General features: G+C 37.9%; 1 long non-coding RNA gene across 1 annotated transcript in view; it reads left to right on the top strand.

Annotated features, from left to right (window-relative positions):
- Positions 1-17,276, top strand: part of LOC111933363 (uncharacterized) — a 35,072-nt gene extending 17,796 nt beyond the window's left edge. The window contains exons 3-4 of the long non-coding RNA XR_015274567.1: positions 14,192-14,298; positions 15,355-17,276. This is a non-coding gene — a long non-coding RNA (uncharacterized LOC111933363). The remainder of the gene's footprint in view (positions 1-14,191; positions 14,299-15,354) is intronic.
- Positions 17,277-18,458: the final 1,182 nt, after the last annotated feature.

Here is an 18,458-nt window from a genome sequence, read left to right as displayed (position 1 = left end):
CCTGGAACTTCTGTAGTGAGGTGCATCTTGCCAGCATCTGCTGAGATCTGGTTCCTGCTGGCACAGGAGAGCTGAAATACAGGGACAGGAGTATGTCCTTATTCCAGATCATTCCTTGCCCATTCTGTGCCACCCCTCCTAACAAATAAACTGACCAGTGGTAATTTTTATGTGATGCTAACACCTAGCATAGAAACTTAAGTCAAGAATTTCTGGAGAATCTTAGACCACTAAATCTGTTTCTTGCAGGAAGTTCAAGATGTGTCACATAGTTCTGAACATAAATATCTCAAATTCCCTTTTAAAGTAAGTTAGGTTCTCTGCCCCAACATTCTCGACTGGAATGCTGATCCAAAATATCCCTCTATAAAAAATTTTGATCAACCAAACATAACAGCAAGTTTGTTCTAGAACTGTCTCCTTCCTTTTTTAACTTTGCTCTAAGTCAATTTTTATAGAAGACCTGCACAGTAGATCCTCAGCTCTGCCCTGCTATTCCATAGACTGCCCAGATACTTCCTGAGTCTTCTGGCATTATCCAATTGCACATTCAAACAAATATCTCTTAGAAAAGCCAGTCCAGCTTCTTCAGTGCTAGGAAATGCTTTTTCCTGTATAAGATTTCCATTTTCTAACAGCCTTCTGATAAATAAGGAGAGCCTACAAGACAGAGAGGGAATTTTAGGACATTTAGTGATAGGACTACAGGGAATGACTTCAAACTGACAGAGGTCAGGGTTAGATCAGGTATCAGGATGAAAGTCTTGACTGTGAAGGTGATGAGGTTCTGGCACAGGTTGCCCAGAGAAGCTGTGACTTCCCCTTCCCTGAAATTGTTCAAGGCCAGGTTGGACGGGGCTCTAAGAAACCCACTCTGATGGAAGGTGTCCCTGCTCGTGGAAGGGTGTTGGAATGAGGCAATCTTTAAAGTCCCTTCCAACCCAAACCATGCTGTAAATCTGTAATTTACCTGTGATGCTTTACAGCTTTGTATAGTGGGGGCTGCAGCATTTACGGCCTTAACAGTTAGACTTCTGTAGGGTAGTACAAAGTATTTAACTTAATTTTAGCAGTGGTTGGAGAAGACAGAAGTTAGAACAGAATAAGTAGATGATATGGTGGAAGAACATCAGAATAATTTTTCATTGCAGATGAACTAAAGGAAGGTACACATTTTTCTCAGTTTGCGTCTTTTTCATCGTCATATTTTATTCACTACTCAGAACACCAAAGTCAAAACAAGCACATGGATATGTCTTTATTTCCCCCCATTTTCATTTAATATACAATATTTGAGGGCATTCAACTTTCTGCTTTTTATTTGCAGCCAGCAATCAAAAAGTATTTTCGCTGTATTATTAAAAACTGAAAAATAAATACTATATTTTTAATCTTAAGCGTTTTAAAAATGGAAGGAGATACCAGTGAGTGTCAGTAAGTCTAGCTCTAAGTTGCTTGTGTTGACATACTGCTGAAGGCTAAAAACAGCTTATACAGATTTTATTTGTTTATAGGGCAAATTATAAAATGTTCCACTGAAATAAGTAATGACAATTTTTGTCTACATAAATGTGCATGTAAATGTAATGATGTTTGTTGTCATTTCAACATGACTGCCATTATTGAAATAGAAGAGCCAGTACTAATTCTTGCTGTCATATTTCTTAAAAAATGAAAATAAGTCATTTAAAGAAGCGTCAAGGTTTTCAGTGTAAATCATTCATCTCCTGCATGCTCTTAGAATAACACCCTCAGCAAAACAGACAGACAAAAGCTAACTAGAGTTCTGCTCTCTAATCTCTTTAAGAAACATACATTTGAAGATATTTTCCAACTTCAGAGTGTTCTGGAACTCAGTGAGACCTTAATGAATAGAAAGTTTTGTCATTGTCTTAAAGGTTGTGTAACCTGGGCGCAGGGTGAAAACCTGTATAAGTCTGCCTTTGAGCTCATCAGCCAAAAGAAACCCTTGTCGTTTTTAGCTGAAAACTTGGATGTGCAGTGCTGAGCTCTCATCATGCCCACTCTCCTGTGGGACTCTAAAGGATAATAATTGACAGCAACATGGAGGCTGAAACCTCCTCAGCAGTGAGTTTCTGTGTGATTTAAACATAACACTGTTTTTACAAACTCCTTGGAATTGGTTCCTTTTTCCTCCCTTCCCTCATCAATCCTTGCCCATGGCCAGTTGGCTTCAACATGATCAGGAACAGAACTGAAAAGTATCATTACTAGATAATAATGACTGTTTTGAGTAGGTTATATGGCTGAGTAGGTTTAAGAGTTGAGAAATCTTGAATTCTAATCTTGCTTCTTCCACTAAAGAGGCACATGACCCCAGGCAAGGGTGGCAGGGAGGGTGGTGTCACCTGTTTTTTGAAGCAACATCCTATATTTTTGTGCCTAAGCAGTCATGACTTTAAAAGACCTGACTATTCACACAGCTTGTAAACAATTTCATCTTAAAACTGAAAGCATGTAAACTCTTTGAAATGAGATGCCTCATATGTTCCAGAAATGAAAAACTAAGTTTAAAGCGTTTCCTTTTCTCCATGCCTCAGTTTCCCCCAGGTTCCAGCAGAATGAGACAGAACATATGCCAGGAGGGTAAGAGGCATACTAATTTTTTAATATCTGTGAGAGGGTTTGAATATGTGAATGATATTAAATATTACCATGTGCTTTTCCACTCCAGGGGCTCACTAAGTGGTGTGCAGTGGGACAGGCAGCAGTCTCTGAACCACACTAGAACACATTCAGTGACAATTTCTGCAACTGAAAATTGCAGAGCACAGTCAGGGATACAAGGCTGTTTCCCTCATGGAGTAGAAAGCTGGAAGATGAAACTGTAGGTTCAGCTGAACCCAAGAGCTCTGTGCTGTTTTCTGTCTAGGTTAATCCAACAGAGCTTTTGCTAACTATAAAACACATCTCTGAGAGATAAGCAAACACAAAACCAGCAATCCACACAAGGTTATGAGTCTTATTTTGGGGAAATAGTTCTGATAGAGGTCCTAGACATAGCTGTGATCATAAAACTCAGGAAAAATATTGGAAAAGTTTTCTTCTTCCCTTTTAAATTGATTGACTCCCCAGATACTGCTTTAATTATTCATGCAGATGATGTGGTGTTTTGTGCAGCAGTTTCTGGGAATGCAGCACCACGGAGTGCTCCCTGATTGTTACTGTCATCACAAACTGCCCACCATCCTTCGTCTTATGTAAATTTAATTCCAAACACACCACTTCATGCTTTATTATCTCACAACAGCAACTGCATTTGGCCCTTTGATTCATCTGTGGAGAATGCATTATGAAGCAAAGCATAAATATCATAAAATGGTTAGTTCATGGGGCTTCTAATTTCAGGAACATCACAAAATGCTAATTCGTAGACTTCATACTAGCACAAAACATACATTTCAGTGGATGTCGTGAGGGTAAATCCCTGCTTTCGTCCTTCACTTGGAAAATGCTGCAGCTTAAAGAAACTTAAAAGCTCTAATAAAACTTAGAGGAAAACTAACCTGCTGGAGTGTTCAGCTACACTTCAGTGTACTCTGAGTTTAAAATAAAAGTGTAAAGAAGCTTCAAAATAGTCCAGAAGGGAACTAAAATAAAGAAAGAACAGGTTGCATTTTCTTTTACCTGTCATATATTATGGGGTGCAGTTGTTTCCCTGTTGGTGCTCTTCTTCTTAAAAAGTGGCGAAACTGCACCTACCCAGGCTTTTGCTATTTGTAATGGTACTGAACCACAGCAAAATCAACTCAATTGAACCAAGTGCTGTTCAAGAAAGAGAAAAGGCAGTGCCTTAAGGCAGAAGCCAGTGTTGTCTGTGTGCATTTCCAAGTGGGGACTGTGTGCCAAAGCAGAAAGTCTGAACTGGGAGAAAAGAGTATATTGAATAGAAAACATGAAGTACGCTGCTTACAAACACCACTCTTGTTCAGTGCTTTTTCACTTTATGATGTGTGAAAACTTCATCCACAGATATTGCTCCATCAATTTGCCCCTATTTTCAAGAAAAATCCATTTCGAAGATGCATGGGCTAGGCACACACATAGGTTTATTTTGGTTTGAATGTAACACCATAAGTAGCAGAAAAAGTTTAGGCAAAATTTCCCAGCTGTTAAGGCGAGGGTGGGGGGGTGCCTGTGTGAAGGAACAAGGGGATTGAGGTGGGCTAGAAAGCTGGCTGGGCTGGCTCTGGGCCAGCACCTACTCAGGCCATCAATAGGTATTAGTGCCCTGTTAGAATTTATGAAGTGATCTTTGCAGAAGGTAATTTCTTTTTCAGAAGTTACCAACCCAGGATGCTGCATGCTACTTCCCAATTTTCTGACTCACACGGAATTCCTCTTTTTCTGCATTTTAACAACTGTGTCATGACATTTAGTGTTGCTTGTACCTTCCCAGCAGCAGCCAAAGGTCTTTTCTGTCACCATGAAAAGCCCTGTCCATACTAAACAGCTCAGTGTGAGCTAAGTGAATTTAGTTCATTGGAGAAAACCTGAATCCCTGGGACTCCTGCCTGCTGCCCTGAAGGAGCAGCCTTTAGACCATCTCCAAATATGTCACGTCCTCATGTCTCCTTTGGTCCACAGAGATGGAGGTTGCAATTTAGTCCTGTTGGTCATCCATCCTTGTTGATGGTAGGCAATTTGGGGCCTAAAGATCCTTCCCAAACAGTGAAGGACTGGTTAGTTTCTGCTTTTCTTGTCCATTAATTATAAAACTTTTCTAAAATCAGAATGAAATAATTTTGTTACACATCAAAATTTGAACAAAATTTTGACAAAATTTGTCCAGTGTGTTTGTGTCACTTTCCATGTCTGGTTACAAACACAGCAAGTTCAGCCTGTGGATGTGTGTATGGACGTGGTTCTTTCAGAAAAAAAAAAGCAAATTTGCCTAATTTGTTCATGTTTCTGGAAGTATAAATCTGAAGTAATCTGCTTTTAACCATGGTTTTAACATTAAACCTAACATTGTTTTCTAGTCCATGCTCAAAATTACTTGAAAATTAATTTAGATTATCGACTGATGCAGATTGAGCCTCTTTTTGCTGGGGTGCACAGAGATCTATTGATTTGTCTTACTGAGGATATAGTTCATTGTCTCTCAAGACCATTTATGAAGCAGGGCCATTGTATTCCTCAGTAGGAATTCTGATAAAAGCACATCTACTCCTGCTCTCCTGCAGTCACTTGTATTTATATATGTGAGTAGGAAAACACTAGATAATCCAATTTTTTTTTATTTTTTTTTTTGAAGTAGAGATGATAGCAATTGGAATAGGGAAGAAATGGGGTCCTGCACCCAGCACAGGCAGCACTATTATTTTTAGTTTTTTGGATCAAGCTTGCTTAGAATCAGAACGTTTCTTTGTGTAATGTGGCAACCTTGATTTTTGTAATGGCTATCAAAACTGTTGAGTTTGTAATTTTAGTCTCTGCAAATCGTCATCATTATTTACTCTTAGATGAATAATTTAGATATGTTACTTTTATGAAGACTGGGAGGAAAATTGAGTCTGTATCTCCAACACCAGCAGAGAGTTTGTAAATTGTATTAGGATGGAGTCTCTGAAATCCGGTCAGTGCTGTAGATTATTTTATATATGAATGGAAAAAGGTGAAGTATATTTATTGCAAGGTGCATTTAAATTTTCAAACCTGTAGGTAAACTTTAACTTCTTAATATTAATAACATTGCTTTGGTAGGAAAACACACTTGCTCACGTTGTGTTTTTATATTTTCTTTAATTTTGGATATTGCAAACAACATAGGCATGGAAAGCCATAATATCCCATGATTTCTAATATTGGGTAAAGCACAAATATAAAATATACTTGAAGCTCAGCTCTAAGTAGATTATAAACATTTAATATAGAATGTTATCATAATATTCAGAGCACCAAATTGCAGACTTCTGTCACCCACTTTCAGGCATGCTTCTGAAGATCATAGTTAATTCTGCTGATTTATGGTAATGCTGTAGCACTATCATATGCAGCATCAGAAACCACTAACAAGCTTAGTATAAGCTTGGACTGAAATGGTTTGAGGTTTAAATTTCTGTAACGATTATAAACTAGAGGGAGTGAAATCCCACTTCAGCAAAAAAATAAAAGTGTCTTGTTACAATTCAATATTGCATCCTCTCTCTCTCCCCCTCTCGTTCCAGCCCCCCTTACTTTCTCTTCTCTCTTTAGCTTCTCTGAGGAGCCATATTTGAGAAAAGTAATTTTAAATTGTGACTGGCATTTTTAAATTTAAAAATAATCCTTTTTGTATGGTAATGCGCTTTATAATTAGGAGACACAATGCTAGCATTTATTAGAAGTAGAAAAAAAGCTCAGCTGAAAAGTATTAAAATCAACTAGATTTTTTTTGCCCATTTCATTTGAAATGATAGCTATTTATAAAACAAATCTGATGAGTTTTCCAACCCTTTCCATAAACATTTTAATAGCACGTGTCATATTTGACTGTCTCAGGGATACTATGGACAGCAATTACCATAAATCTGTTTCAAAACTCACTTTGACATAGGGTTAATAGGAAGGTGTGCAAAGAGAAAACATTATGAACCGGAACTTTGAAGAAGGTAAATCACAGTGCTGTTGATCCAAAATCCAGTGAAAGGAATTGCATTAACTTGGAGCTGCTGGGAATCTCCCTTTGGTTGTTCTCTGCATGCACTGGGCCCCTCTCTCCTGTGCCTTTGTGAGAGCTGTGCTCAGGAGCCATTTCTGGCAAAGGGCTGATGCTCTACAGCAAATACAGAACTTTGGGAACCCTGTCATTGGTTTAGAAAATATACTGCCATTTTCAAATTCCAGATTCCTCACTCCTGTCAGCCAAGATTGCTTTTTCTCTCTTTACCTATATGAAAATGTAAAAATTGCCCAAGATTTTGAAAGGATTTGAAATGTTTATGTTGTGGACACCAAATTTGATGGCAACAATCTGAGTATCAAATCTTAAAGAAGGATGGGTTTAAGTTATCTCAGTTTGGGCAGGTAAATATATTACAAACCACCACTGCCATCCCTCCCATCCCCCTGTGCAAACATTGCAAGGAAAATCAGCTACATTACTCCTTTTTTTTTGTGAAACTTGTACTGAACTGATTTTTCTACCTTGCTGCAACCTATGTGATTTTCTAGAGTTCTATCAATTGTTTCTTATCTATTAGAAAAAAATCATTATGAAACAACAGTGATAACTTTATTATATTGGGTCAAACTCAGGCATAGCTCTTGGTGTCAATGGGAAATTTGTGAAGGCAAGGAAAAAATCATTATCAGTTCTTTGTCACTTATGGAAGCTGAGCTACATGTTGTTTCCAGTAATCCTAATTGTACCTCCATATTGCCTTTTTCATTCCAAATGCTTAAAAATAGGTATCATGAGTTAAAAAAAGTCTGAATCATTTGCACTGTCACCTTTTTCCCCGTAAATTGTAGAATTTTTCATCTGAATCCAACAGTAGCTGACTGTATGTCAGTGAGTTTTGCCCTCATCATGGGGAAATTGGTGCAGCCACCAAACACGTCATATGTTCAGAGTCCACAAGAGCCATGGGCTCACACACTTCAGCACATCTCCTGTTTAAAGAGGCACGTGGAATCCACTGCCTGTCTGCTGAACAGCTGAGAAAGGGAATCAGCTCTTCTGGGATCTGAACCTGTGTCTCCAAGTTGTTCAGCTGCTTTGCACCTCCTGCCAAGGCTCCTAATGCATCCAACAGTCAAAGATTTTACTGTAGAAACGGATCGAATGGGTCCTGTTTCTTTTTCTCCATCAGCCTAGCAGAGATGTGAGAAGGAAGCCACCAGGTTCTGTAAGATTTGTGAGGGCTCATCATCCGGTGCTGAAATACTGACTCCACATGCTACAGCTTTCTTTTCAGGATGTCACTCTCCCGCCTCCACACTCACCACCAAACAAACATAGAAATCTACTACTGTTCTCCCCATGCACTCCATTTTCTTCCAATCTGAGAGCCATTTGTGTGTATAATTGAAAATTAGCAGTGCAGCTGTTTGAAGAGAGTAATTTATCACAGCACATTGTTCGCTCCTGACACTTTAGACCTGGCTCTAACAAGGCAGTGGTTGCTGGGGGTTGAGCTGCAGAAAGTGATTCGGCTGTAATGCCGCGTTTCCCCTGCTTTGTTGCTAATTGTAGCCTCTTTTTCTCCATTGAATTGGGAGTTGAGTAAAAGAGCTTGTTTGCTCTGTGCGACGAGGCTGCCAGGGCCGCTTGGGCTATTATCACAAGATACTCTTGATCTTTTGAAAAGCAGGAAATAGAATTTTTCTCCAACAGGGAAAGTAATTTGCGATGCGTCCATTAGTTCTTCATTAAAGCAAGATTAAATTGCACGGCAAATCACATCTGTGTTTGGATGATTAAAGGGTGGCATTTTAGAGGCCAAAACTAATTACTAGCCAAAATGAATGGGAGTGAAAAAACAGTCATGTTTTTACATTAGATAGTGTGGCTTGTAATTAGATTCAAGCTAATTCCACTATTTCTTCTCATTTAATGAGATGAGCCTGTCCTCATCTTTTTCTAGGCCATGCTAACAGCCCCAAATGTATAATTTTGATAATACTGAGAGTTTACTTTATTGAAATTTCTTAGCTACCTGCCACAAGTGACTGTTCTGTCTAGTGGTGCTTCATTATACATCAACACAAGCTACTGTGCATGGCCCAGGCAATATCTCAGGCAATCTCTGTACATTTATATATGTGTGCATTTACACAGCTATGAGGTTTTGTGTCTGTATATTCACACATATAATGCCCATTATATTTATGTGCACGTATTTTTGTTAGATGATTACAGAAATGTTTGAAAGAATGTGGAAGAAAGAAAGGGAGCTCTTTCTGCATTCAGAAAGTACAAATCTGCACATAAAATTACTTTAATTATGGAGGTTTGTGGAGGTAGTTTTCTTTAGGCATGAGAAGAAGGAGGTAAATAGGGGCATCAAGTGGTGAGTGATTGAAATAACACAGTTATTTCCTAAATTTAAAACAAAATGAGTTTTTGCTTGTTGTTACAGCAGTAACTCTCAGTAGATCATTTGAACTGATGGATAATTCTAAGTGGCCAAGTAATTCATTGACATTGGCCCGATCTTATGCTCCCAAGATCAACAATTCTTTATTCTCATAAAGAGATGTTGCCAATGAAAGGCGGTGCTATTTCTTCTCTTTTTGGGTTCTTGATGTATTGAGAAGGAAGGAGGTGTAAAGGGCCACAGATTGGATGAATATGAGGCTCAGAGTAAAGATATTGTTCCTTCATTCTTCTACTTGGGGATTCTCTAGAAAACAATTGGTTTTTAACAATAGTTTTTTTAACAATAGTTACCTGTTCTACAAAATTTCATTGCAGTTACTTCCTGAGAGAGACCCAGACATGGCCAAGTGTCTGTTCATAAACCCCAGCACAATGCTGGGGAGTGTTGAGAGGTGGCTGAAGCAAGGCAGAGGGGGAGGAAAAGTTCTAAGACTAATTGATAGTAGGCCTGATCTACAAAACCTTCAGGCTGTTGGTGTATTTTTGTCAGCTAATTATGAGTACGTTAATACCTTCAGTGTAAGTATGTAATCAGTCAATTGCAGGGACTTAAGTACCCTCTTTTGAGCATATATTTGATGAATAAGTGGAGTGTGTATTTCCTTTTTCTGCCAGTTCCAAAACTGTTTTTTTTAAGGGATCACCAATACCATTTTAAAGGAAATTCGCCTTTGTCTATCCTTACTATTCCCTGAACCTTTGCTGTTGGCCACAGTCAGGAGACAGAACTACAGAGCTCTGTCAGATACCTTCAATTAAGTCCAGGCTGTCAGTTCTATGTTCTTGGCACTCTCTGGTGGATTAGTCACTGCAGGATGCCCCAAATATACCATCATGGCAGACTGGTGAAAAGGCTATAAACTAATTTGTAATGTAGAGCTGTACTTTGATAAAGTACTCACTTGAGCAATATCAAAGAGCTCCCACTACCTTCAAAATTCTTTTCATCCTCACTAATATATTAGGGCATTTTTTCCTAATTTTCCTTTCCATGCTTACTGACTCCTGTGAAACTTAGAAGAGTCAATTATGGTCCATTTGTTGTCTGCATTATTTTCACTGGATCATTGATTTATATTCACTATATCAGATTTCCATTAAAGATGGTATTTCTAAATATGAGCCATGAAACTGCCTCCTGACACAATACCACAGAGGCCATGAAGCTCACTTCTGATTAAATTTTAGAGATTTGGGGTTTCTTCCAGAGAAGCAATTATGTATTCCAGGATTGCCAATTTCATTTGAATTTATTACGGACATTATGCAAAACAAATTGTAGAAGTAATGCAGAAGTTCCAGTGAAGGAGAAGGTGAACTTCTTGACTGCAAATTGAAAATACAGTTACAGAGAAGTTCCCCTTGAACATGGAGTCCTTTCCTTCTTCTCTCTTAGGAACTTTCCAACAGCTTAGCCAAAGGGACTGGCTTCATTGTGTTTTGCCCCATGACAGTTCTTTTCAGAGATTACTCGTAGGTGCATCCCCAGTCTGCTAGCTGTTGCTTTTGTCTACTGAGATTTCCAACATGAATTTGGGTTGTTTTAATAATTATTTTTTTCTTGTTTGTTTTTAGTCCAATTAAAATGAGATTCTAGTGACTCAGGTCTCTTCTATGTATTATTTCTGTTTCCCTGGAGATTGGTTTCATGTTCTTGACTAAAGAACATGAGACTCATGGCTTAGTTTTAAAGATTATTTAATATAAATGTAAAAATCAGGAGTTGCACTTGGCAAACTTTATACAATATTTCAAAGTTATAGTACTATTTTATTACTATTTTATTATATGCATAACATAATATTCACATTACATCTTTCTGCTGCAGTCCACATAGATCAATAACATGGATGAAAAGCTTTGAATTTTGAATGCATCATCTAAAATATTTTTCACTATTCTTTGTAAGTTTTAGGGACCCATGCCATTGCACCTGCATTTGAATTCTTCTGATTATAGGGAACCTTGTTTGCTAAAACAATGAGAGAAATGTGTTCATTTATCATTGCTTGTACTCAGAAGAAGTATGATTGACATTCCTGCAGGTATCCTGGCAAGCTAAAAGGTTTCTTACAGCTAATAGGAGGGACTAAGATTCATTTGAAGACAGAAGGGTTCTATTTTTCCTAAAAACAACTTTTATTTTCTAAATTGGGGATTGCAGATTTCAAGATTTTCTAAGCCCTCTGCTGACCTTGAACACTTCCTGCAATAATGGAACCAAAGTCTGCAATAACAAGCCTTACATACTGCTTCAGCATCACTTACATATTCTGTACTTTTGGCTTCCTAACATATTCCTTTAAAACAGTGTATGCAGCTGTGGTTTAACCCCAGCCAGCAACTCATCCCCAGACAGGTGCTCATTCACTCCCTCACTCACTGATGGGGGAAAGAATCAGAGGGTAAAGGTGGCATAAACCCAGAGGTTGAGATAGAGACAATTTAAAATGCAAAGAAAAAGCTGCATTCTAAAGTAAAACAAAACAAGAATTAATTCCCCACTTCCCATGGACAGGTGTTCAGCCACCCTCAGGAGAGCAGGGCTCCATCAGCTGGGACCCAGGGAGATAAATGCCATCACACCCCTGCTCCTTCTCCTCCCCCCCAGCTTTATGCAATGAGCACAATGCCACATGGGCTGGGATATCCCTCAGGTCACTTGGGATCAGCTGTCACAGCTTTGTCCCCTCCCAACCTCTTGTTCCCCCCCAGCCCCGTCACTGTTGGGGTGGGGTGAGGAGAAGGAAGGACTTTGGCTCTGTGCAAGCCATGCCCAGCCAGAGCTAAAATATCCCTGTATTACCATCACTGTTCCCAGCACAAACCCCAAACACAGCCCCATACTAACCATAAGTTTTGCTTATAAATCGTCCAACTCTATGCATGCAAATAATTGTCCAGCTCCACTACAGAGCTAAAGAGAGGATAAAATATGAGTAATCATTTTTTTATCCATAAACAGAGGATCCATAAAAAGTTACAATTAAAGCAAATAATAGTAAAAGGCCAGATTATCTTCCTTCTCCATTTATACATATATATATATATATATATACACACATATATAGATTAATCATTCAAAGCCTCCAGTTGTTTCTCATTGTTTTCCAGAGAAAGAAGAATAACTGTTGAGATGTTAATACGGCTACATATCACTGTGTGTATGCACACATAATTATAGAAATCATTGTATATGCAGACCTTACATTCTAAGGGAAGATAAATATATGTAAGATTAGTAGAGCACTTGATTTATTCTGAAGGTTATCAAATCACACAAAGTTACCTCATATCTGATGGGAGGGGTAATAGAATATACTGAGTTGGGAGATAGCCAACAGAGCAATTGGTAACAGTAACTTCTTGATCTTCTTTATTATTATAAGTATTTGTATGATTGTGTCTGTAGAAGGGTGAGAAGTTTGGTCATAGCCCAAGAAATACTGTGAGTTGTGAAGAGGAAGTTGTAAGAAAAGAGGTTTAATGGCCTGCAGAAGGAAAGGATCTCTGGGCAAAGACAGCAGGAGTGGTTGGAAGAGGTAGAATAGACTGTGGGGACTGCAGCTTTAGCAAGACAGAGACAAGATTTAGCTGGAAGCAAGGAGGGGGAGCCAGCACCATGTGACTCTCCTGCCAGTGTTTGCTGCCACTGGTGTTGCAAAAGAAATCTAGGAATAAAATTTCATTTGAGGCAGAATAATTTATCTAAGTCATGATCTTGGCATTTGGTGGAGATACTATAATTATAAAAACTTGATCAGATCTTCCAGTAAGAAATCCTGTACGATGACAAGTAATATTCAGGTCACACTTCTCCTTTGAAGTTTTAATGGCCACTACAATTTTATGTTAGTCACTCACTCATGTTTGAAGTAGGCGTGCAAAGCCTTGGCTGTCTCCATTTGTCTATAACTACTTTAGAAGCTTCTGAAGGCACTGAACTCATAAAACTGCAGGCTTCAAAGAGCTTATTCAAAGATTCCATTCTGCTGCTGCCATTTATCAAAGGGACACTTTTAAAATATATAGCTCTTTATAATAAAATATTTTTTAAAATATAAACCTGACAGTGGGGATGATTAAAACAAAATCTCCATTGGCTTCAATGTCAGCGGAACTGAGTTCCATAGCTTTAAATATAATATATAGAATTCTACAAATAATATTATAGTCAAGTAAGTTCCTAATATAATGAAGCACAATTCATTTTCCCCTCTTTTTATTCCCCCCCCGCCCAATAATTTTTTGGAGCTTCACTGTATGTTTAACCTTGAACTTTAAATCAAATTTTAAATTCTACCCCACAATACAGAAAAGGATTGTCTCTCCTAAAGAAAATAGAAACTCACTGTTTCTAAGTAAAATTAATTCCATTTTCTGATGCAAATCTGAAGGGTCAGTAGAATGTTAATGTTAGATTATAATTTATTTTTAAAATAAATCCTAATATATTTTATCCTGTCATTTATCAATTCCATGATAGATCTGTCTGAGTTCTAGTACATGATTCTAGATAAATCACATGACATAACATTGAATTATTTTTTTATCCCATTTAAACAAGAATATCAATACTTACCTACATGACATTCATAAGACATGGTCTCCTGTCCAATCCTGTTCCCCAAAACACAGCAGGAGACTTTCCATTGACTTTATTAGATCAGCCCTTTAACTCCTCAGCTTCTGTAAAGTATCATGGTCTGTGGGGAAAGTGGTAGTTGGTGTCTATGGAATGGGTAAGATATCAGCTACAAATGATTTTAGAAGTGCATTTTTAGGGTTCAAAAGTACTCCTACTCCTTCCTTAATCCAGCTCAGTTGCTTGTTTTGTTAGCTCCAAGAGAGGACATCATAACATCACATCTGTTGCCATGGGAATGACTGTGATTTTGCAAATTCAGCTTTGTGTCTTCATGAAATCAGGCAGAACAAAAGAAATGGGCAATAGGGGGAAAGCCCTATTGTTTAAGAACAAGGACAATTTGATTCTAAATTCAGGCTGAAGCCCTTTGTCTTTATTGGGCTAACTCCCCATCGAGCATCTTTTGAAGTTACTCCATTTCTGCTGTTACTTCCAAGGTTTCCCTGGTTGCTTTGGGAAGGGAATTCCACAGCTAGTCTGCTTGAGCACTGCCTGGCAGAGTGGCCTGATTGACTTCCTGGACTCATAGTACAAGTAAACAAAGGTAAAATAATGAGATTGCTAACACAGGTAATAGCACCTCACTTTTCCTAGTCTGGAGTAATTCCCCCATCTTTCCAATTACAAATTTCTCTGGTTTGGATAACAATCATTTTTCTAAAATGAAATTATTACTATTTAAGACTAAAATTCTCTATGACAGATAATATACTGGAATACTTAAATGACAAGAATCTGGTAGATTCCCTGTTTACATAAAACTTCAGAATCTGAACTTTTTAAACAAGTGTGTCAAGCTTTTTTTTTTGCCTTTTTTTTTTTTTTCTTTTGCAGTAGCATTGCTGCTTTATCTAAATTAACAGCAGAAGAAATTTGAGGGTTGCACTACATCTACCAATCATTGTTCCCAAAGTGTTATCTTGAATTCCAAGCTATTCCTGGAATACATAGTCCTGCTTGGAAAACCATGACTCTGTTAATGGCCTGCTTTAGAAGTGACACAATTGCCAATCAATAAAAATTGGCATGGATAATATTTGAGAAATACAGACAATTCATGGTCTCCATAGTGCAGTTCTGAAATACCAGGGTAAATTATGGGCTTTCTGGAAGTGTTGTACAAATTTCTGTTTCATCTTTGCAGAACCATTTAGGAAGGTCAAAATAATGACATAGTGCTGCACTTAATGTTTTTGACTGGACTTGTGCATAAGTAAAAGAGTTCACATCTCTTTGGAGATGGATTTGAATGCTTTTTTTTTTGCTAAAAATTTAGAAAACTAAATTCCCTGAGACTTACAGTCTTGCTTTCAAAATAATTTTGACAAACTACTGGAACTCGAGGCCTTTTTCCTACACACACAGTGAGACCCTTTATAGTAAAATTGAGGTATTTATTCAAAAATCCAAAGTTCTGAATTCTGTAATAATCCATGAAAGCCCCTCTCTGGGACACTGACAGTATTGTGAATGCTGAATGCCCACCCCTACTTCCCCCTCTCCACATGTTAAACTGAAGATGTGTGATAAACTCTGGGGTACAAGATCTTGTCACTTTGATGAAAAATCTGAGGTGGAATTTATAATCTATTTCTTACAGAATTTGATGACAAAGGTGGGGTTTTTTTAAGTTTGGAGTTACCCAAACCTCCTCAGATGTCCTCAGATGCTCCATGCAGTTGCAGTGTGATGTTGGAGGTGTGGATGTGCCATAGCTGGGCACACTTTCAAGTTCTCCAAGTTCCTGAAGTCCTGCCTGAAAATCAACCTATGCATTGTGCTGCCTCAGGTAAGACCAGGAGAGCACAAGGACTGATTCCTTCTCTGGAGGCTGTTGCAGTTTAGACCTTTACAGAGTCAGACAAACAATAGGATTGTGATGTTTTTGTTCATTTCCTCCCATAGCAAACAATGTCTTTTCAACCATCAGTCATAGAATAGAGTTCTGAAATAGTGCCAGAGGTGGGACCTTTTACATTTTTTCTACAGTGATTTGAAAGGGAAATGTATTTCAAGGCACCTTTGATCAGCATTATTACTTGGCAAAATATTTTTTCTCTATAATAAACTGTTGAATAACAGCATTGATTTTTATGGTTTAACCTGGCTAATGAATTTGTGTAATGTGAGGTTGATCAAACCAAAATATTTATGGTAGACAGAATAAAGAGGCCAAAGCAATTATTGCAGTAAATTGACTAAATATTTTGAGGGGCTACTGAAAAATTCTTCTGTCCAAATGGTAGGGTTAGCAAACAGGTACAGACTTGTACTGCAGTCCTTAGAAATGTACACCTTGACACAACTGCAGAAAACAAAAATGTAAAAAGAATGAAAAATAATTTTTCAAAAATATGGAGCAAGTATAAAATATTTCAAAACTGCTCCATGAAAGGGGTGCAATAGTGTGTCTAGCTAAGCTGGCATAATGGTATCAAAACTCAGCTTCAATTTTGCTGTTTATTTCAAGCCCAAAACCACTGTATAGCTGGATTTTCTCATTTATAGCATTTTTTCTAATAAATTGTACCACCTTTTTTTCACTTTATATGATTTAATTATATAGTATAAACATGCACCACACAGGAAAAATTATTGAACTGTAAGAGCAAAGCCACATCTGAACAAACAGCTTGAGGACAAAGCTGTGATCACATGGGAGCAGTTCTCACTGAGGCTCTGAATATATTTTCAAAGCAGGATTTTGTACCTGATTAGTTGCCATATTTAAATTTCCAAATAAATATTGGTATTCAGTGAAAGATAATTACGAGAGACATTATGAGTCTGAACACAGTGTCAAAAGCAAAGGCTATGCTTGTTTAACAATGTAAACAAAAAGAGAACCCTTATGTCTGAAACACTTTGAATCACATCACAAGAAGATGAAAATGGCACTTGAAATGATGCAACAGGGATCCAGTGTGAATCTGGGTGGAATCTTTGATGCAGAATCAAACTATCAACTCTGTTCATTGGGTAGACTTTCTGTGCTGATCAGGATTTGAATGCTATTCTTAAATCTCATAAGAACTTTCTGAAGTTCTTCGTGTGTTTTTTAGCAAAAGATAACACATTGACATAAATTGTGCTGAACTGTTAACACCAAGAGAAAGCTAAGTTGTCAAAATCATACTCACTGAATAAGTTCAGACTTCTCCTAAGGTAAAAGCAACTCACTGTTGAAAAAACAAGGTGAAGACACAAAGATAATGGCAGATAACCCAAGTGCATTTTGAAATGCAGGAGTGTTGTTATTTAACTAATAAAAAAAGGCATTACTCTGAGTAGAACCAACTTAGTAAAGGAGATCCAGAAGGGTTACATCCATTCTTAGCAGATATTTTCTCACATTTTTCTCTTTGGCCTTAACTGAGCCAGTTAAAAGCCATCAAAATGCCCCAAACAGAATATTTAGAAGAAGTGATTATCTCTGGACTACTTCTCTGAAGTAAAACTTATTAGTCTCATCGTCTGAGAGACAGCCTGGACTCCACATCTCAGGGACCAAATATCAGAAAAGGATTAAAAAACTATATAGAAGTTGTATTCACTGGAAAATTTATCAGAGCACCAAAAGGAAGTTGCACATAAGGTGAACCTTTAAAAAGAGCCATTCCATGCTGAGGTACATGGGCAGCTGCTGGTTTCACATTCCTGTCAGGCTGAAGCTCAGGGACATGACTGGCACGGGAAAAAAACTTCTGGAAGTTACAGAAACAAATGATTGATTATTTCTTAAATCTGAAAAAGAACAAAAATCCCTCAAGAAGTTTGTATAGCATGAATCTTTCTACCAGTGATCAATTCTCATCTTAAATACTGAACTAGAATGGAATATGCTGAATAACAAAGGTTCATCCCAATTTGGCCAAGATGGGATTCCATACAAGTTTATAGATAATGTATTACAAGTTGCAACTGCCTCAATTTTGTAGTTCTCTATTAAATCAATGGCACACCCTGGCTTTTATGGCCACAAGTACTAAGAGAAAATGAAGCATAAATTCCAGAGAAATTGGTTAAAAAAAAAAAAAAGGATCAACAACATAAGAGCTTTTTATTAAAGAGTGTCCCTTAGTAGAATTACCAGACCTGAGACCTGTGGATGAAGGAAAAGAAGTTGCAAATGCCTAACAGAAGCAAGAGGTCCTCAGATGTCATCACCACAGACCAAAAACAGAGTGATAAGAGTGACCCATATTTCTAACTGGGAAAAAAACGAAAACCCAAGATAAATATCAGACAGTGTTTGCTAGCCCAAGGTAGATAGCAGTCTGTTCTTATAAAAGTCAGGTACTGTCATTCACTCCTTTGTCAGTTTCACAATAAATATTGAGGCTCATCAGACAAAACTCATGACAGCCTATCAGGGCATAGACAGGATGAGCAAGAGGTTATTACTGCTATTGGAAGCACTGCTATTGGAGACTGCTTTTTAGTCCTTCTCTTACACTAAGCGTTTTTTATATTTGCCTATCCAGTTTGCCAATTTCCTATCCACCACTTTCCCATTCTGTTAAATATTTTGGGAATGCCCTGAGGTTCCCCTTTCCTTCATTGTGTCAAACACTATGAAGGAAATCCTCCCAATGCCTGGACATGGCCAGATCTGAGTTCTTCCTTCCAGCCCCACAGGGATCTTTCCATGCCCACACCACTCACTCTTCACACTTTATACATGTTGGACCCCGATGGCTTCTT

This window comes from Cyanistes caeruleus, chromosome 10 (genome assembly GCF_971803275.1).
Source record: "Cyanistes caeruleus chromosome 10, bCyaCae1.hap1.1, whole genome shotgun sequence".
Taxonomy (NCBI): domain Eukaryota; kingdom Metazoa; phylum Chordata; class Aves; order Passeriformes; family Paridae; genus Cyanistes; species Cyanistes caeruleus.
The sequence above is the reverse complement of the archived record's forward strand: the minus strand, read 5'-3'. Positions and strand labels throughout refer to the sequence as shown.